The 4908-nt window shown below is 39.2% G+C and overlaps 1 long non-coding RNA gene across 1 annotated transcript; it reads left to right on the top strand.

Moving 5' to 3' along the window:
• The first annotated feature begins 1810 nt into the window (after nucleotides 1-1810).
• LOC105442123 lies at nucleotides 1811-4908 on the top strand. Its single transcript, XR_972293.2, has 3 exons — nucleotides 1811-1893; nucleotides 3904-3967; nucleotides 4745-4908. It is a non-coding gene; the product is annotated as an uncharacterized LOC105442123 (long non-coding RNA).

The raw sequence follows: 4908 nt of genomic DNA, 5'->3' as shown, positions 1-4908 counted from the left end.
AAACCAGTTGAAACCAATTGCCAACTGGTTCCAGTTGCCTAATTGGTTTTAACTGGAACCAGTTGAAACTTACAGTTGGCATACACTTAATTAGTGCAAGAGCTAATTAACTTATAATTGTAAGTTAATTAGCTCTTGCACTAATTATCGCTCATGTCAACACAGACCATTTCATATAATATACATAGCAAGGAAATAGGCCTATATGTTTTTATTTGATGTATTTTGTCCATGGTTAGTGTTTTACTAATCAACTTTTAATCTGTTGTAATTAACAAAATATGTTATTTATGAACATGCTTATCATTGCGTTGATGATCTATGATGATATCGTGGACTCTGCAAAGGCATATAGGTTTGTCTGCAAGACATTTGACCTCCAATTACCCCACACATCTGTCATCCGGAAATGGTATAGCCGATAAACCAGGATTTATAGCGGAGGCATTCTGTACACTTGAACGTAAGGCTAAGGAGGCAAAGGCAAATGGACATGAACTTGTGTGTGCCCTGATGCTGGATGAGATGTCAATAAAGAAGCATATTCAGTGGGATGGTACCAGATTCCATGGTTACGTTGATGTCGGAACAGAATGTGAGGATGACACAAATCCAGTTGCAACAGAAGCTCTTGTCTTTATGGTGGTACCACTAAATTAATAAAGAGCATGACAGGAGTTGACCGGGCAAATCTCGTTCAGCAGTGCCTGAGTAAGCTTGTAGATATTGGAATCTTCATCGAATCTCTGACTTGTGATGGGCCATCATGTCACGTGAAAATGTTGGAAACATTAGGAGCATCGATGAAAGTGCCTGACCTTGTTCCCTCATTCCCCCACCCACTCAACTCAGATCACTGTGTCAGTGTCTTTCTAGATATCTGTCACATGCTCAAACTAATGAGAAACGCCCTGGCATCAAATGGGATCTTGAAGAATGACGAAGGGAAGTCTATCAATTGGGACTGTGAAGGAGCTGCATAAACTGCAGGAAGATGAAGGCTTGCGATTAGGCAACAATAATGAGTGCCCACATCCAGTGGCAAAAACAGAAAATGAAAGTAAACATTGCCGCTCAAACTCTGAGCAGGAGTGTCGCTGATGCTCTAGAATTTCTTGAGGAGCAGGGACTTCGTCAGTTCAAGGGCTGCAGTGCCACAGCACGGTTCATTAGGAAAGTAGATTATTTCTTCGATGTACTGAACTCACGGAACCCATTAGCACGCAACTTTAAAGCTCCTCTTCGTCCACAAAATGAACACTTCTGGAGACCATTCATGACAGATGCAAATTACAGCTACCTCAGCTCCATCACAGATGTTCATGGCAAACTCATGTACCTCACACCACACAAGACCCCATTCCTCGGCTTTCTGATTGGCATCAAGAGTGCAATCTTCATGTATGATCATTTGGTAGCAGCAGAAAGTCCCAAGCTGAAGTACTTACTTACAAGATGACCAACAGTGTAGATGAACTTCTGCTTGTCTACAAAATGTATTGATGTCAGGCTAGGATTAAAATCCACGACATCATGACTGATTGTCAATGAGAACACGGCCCTTTCCAAGTGCTCAAATTTGAGTATTGAAGTGAGTCTGGTTCCAATATACTTCTGGTAGAGGTGTTTTTCCTAATGCACCGATCCATCCATTATTGTCTTCCTAACATTATGTTACTGACACACTTGGTATGTGGATTGGATTCCTATATTAAATGTATATTGACTGTCAAGATGTATCGTGTCAAAAGCGTTTTTCACTTTTGTGACCCTTTCTGTCTTTATTGATCTTTTTGTGTGTTGTCCCCCCACAGGCAAGAATCGCAGGCCAAATGTAGACCAGTCAGGAACCACATCTGTGACTTACTGGAAGTGCCCCAGTCTGTTCTGAAGGTATGCCGTACAAACCTTGAGAATGATACAAGACAACTTGATAAAATTACCAGATAATTTTGTTATAAGCACTAACCGATGACTTCGTCACATTTAGGGGGAAAGATATAAAAGGCAAAGATTTTAAGGCATATCAATAATTATTTGTCCACGGAAAAAGGGGGAAAAATTGTTTTGGGCATTTCCTCATTTCTGATACGTACAGTATCTATTCTTATTCATGCTCTCTATCCAAATCCTTTGTAAATGAGGAGTTATTTTTAATAGAAGAAAAATGCAGTTGAAATTTTAGTAATAAAACTTTTGTAAAAAAAAGTTATATGAGTGTTTTAAAGAATTTTTCAGTACATTACTAGTAAATTTTGGTAATTATTGAATACCTTCATTTTATTCTTTGTTTATTTTACACTTATAATTGTTATCATACTACCAGAGGCGGCCCTCCCGGGGGGCAAGGGGGGCACAGTGCCCCCCCCCCACTTTTTCAAGCACCCGAAAAGTGCCCCCTTTTACTTTTTAAGAAGTTCCCCTTTTTACATAGGAATAGTGCCCCTTTTTGACAAGTGCCCCTATTAATTTGTAAAAGTGCCCCTTCCCCTTTTCAACTCTGATAAGTGCCCTTTGTATTTGGACACGTTCCCCTCTAGTAAGTGTCCCCCAGTAAGGTACGAGAAGTGCCTCTTTTCACTTTTGATAAGTGCCCCCTTCACCTCTGATAATTGTTCTATTTAATTCTGAGAGGTGCCTCTTTTACTTTGACAAGTGCCCCTTTTCCTTTGTAAGAAGTGCCCCTTCCTATCTTAATAACCACCCCCATTTTATCTCGGATAAGCGCACCTTATATGTTCACATGTGCCCTTTTCCCTTTCTAATAAGTGCCCCTTTTCCCCAATGATAAGTGCCCCATTAAAAAACAGCCCCTTCACCTTTTCATAAGTGCCCCTTCTCTGGTAAATGACCCTTTTCAGGTACGAGAAGTTATTTCTTTTCACTTCAGATAAATGCCCCCTTCACCTCCGATAAATGCCCCTTTAAAATCTGATCGGTACCCATTTTCTTACAAATAATGCACATTTTCCTTTATTACAAGTGCCCCTTTTTCATTCACATAAGTGCCCCTATTCATATCTGGTCATTGCCCCTTTTCAGATGCGATAAGTGCCTCTTTTCACCTCTGATAAATTCCCTTTTAACAATGATACGTGCCCCTTTTCCTTTCCAATAAGGGACTTATCCCCTTTTCATAAATCCCCTGTTCAAAATCTGATGGGGGCCTCTTTTCCGTCGACAAATGCCCATTTCCTATTCTAATGACTCACCTTTTTAATCCCTGTAAAAAGTGCCCCGTTTTCACCTGTGATATTTACTCTTTGTGCTTTGGCACATGGTCCTTTTCTTTCTTGATAAGGTCCTCCTTTCCTCTCATCATTAAACGCGCCCTAGCTAATTTCAAGCGACTAAGAGCAATTTCCCCCAAAGCTCGCTCGCTACGCTCGCACGCATCTATAGATGATATACTGTAATATGTTACTTATCAAAAGTCTTTTCACTCTTTCGTTATGAGAATGTGCTTATATTCCCATTAGGATTGGGATTTTCCTCTTTGTAAGATGTAATTTATCGCACTGCGACCTCACACATCTTAACATTTTTCCTCGCTATCTTCGCTCGCTCGCGAACATTTTTTTTTTTTAGAAATTCAAACCCGACTGCAAAGCAATATCTTGTATGGTGTATAAAGTAAAACAAATATTGAAATCATCCCCGATAATTGTTATTACAATGTAGGGGTATATACCAATATCTAAAAAAATTGTATATTTTCGCTGTGAGATTTCCCTTTGTAGGTGCCCTTTTTATCCAGAAAGTGCCCTTTTTTTCTTGGTGCCCCCCCCCCCCACTTTGGAAGTCGCTCGGCCGCCCCTGCATACCACTTGTTACACTTGTAGTATTATTGTTAGTGTTATGATTATTCCTTTTTTTTTCTTGATCATTTTTCTGTCACCACAGAACCCTCAGGCTGGTAAAGCTAAGAAGCAAGAGGATGCTAATGACCAGATGGACAGCTATCAAGGTACTTGGTTCATTTCATTTCAAAACATTCTTAATTTCAATTGCTCTATGTAATTTTTCATGCTTAAGAAATGCTGTACAAAGTAATATGTCCCTACCGCAAATATGTTTGACAGTAGATGGTAACCTTCCTCCTACACTGCGGAGGTCAGCATATATGGGCAGATTCGATACTGGGGTAGACGACGAGAGAAGGTATCTTCCGTCTTCCATAGACAATGTAGAGCAGTGTCAACTAATTCCTTATATTATTGATAATTTTTCAGGTTTCATGAACTCTCCCGATTATTTGATGAGATCTACAGTTAACTACTGAATTATTCATACCCTTACCAAGTTTTGTAATTTGTTAAGATTGTGGAATATTTCAGCTTACATCCAACAGTATTCAACAAAGGCCATAATTCAACCAGTCCACCTTTCATTCTTGAGTAACGAAAAAACAAGGGGTATGTAGGCACCATCATAATCTGTTACTTATAGCTTATTGGTTCTGAAACTATAATTTCTATCAGACTTTCCAGTTCTCTACTCATTTTATTTGTATAGGAACCAGAAATGCATTTGCCAAATATACCCATGGCTGTTGCTGCCCTCTATGGCCAAATATGGTAGTTGTGGTAACAAGAATTGGCAGTTCATTGGGTCATACAGTATATCAGGAAAAAAGTGGAATCAGTGCTTGGAAGCATTGCAGGCTAATGGTTAAACAATTATATTTGGTAACATATTTGATATTGTTTCTTTTTCTCTTCCTCTTTTTGGTTTGATATTGCAGATCTCGTGTCAAGATTGGGATACTGAGGAGCAGTCTTCTGATGCCCATTACTGCTGATGAGTCATCAGAATATAATTACAATTTTTTCCTGTATCGAAAAATATAAGAAATGTGTAAATGATAAAAGTATTCTTGCATTTAAATTAGCAATTTGATGCCCTGAA

The sequence above is a fragment of the Strongylocentrotus purpuratus genome, unplaced genomic scaffold (assembly GCF_000002235.5).
Source record: "Strongylocentrotus purpuratus isolate Spur 01 unplaced genomic scaffold, Spur_5.0 spur5_contig_837, whole genome shotgun sequence".
NCBI classification, from domain to species: domain Eukaryota; kingdom Metazoa; phylum Echinodermata; class Echinoidea; order Camarodonta; family Strongylocentrotidae; genus Strongylocentrotus; species Strongylocentrotus purpuratus.
Note: the sequence above shows the minus strand (reverse complement) of the source record. Positions and strands in the feature narration are given on the sequence as shown.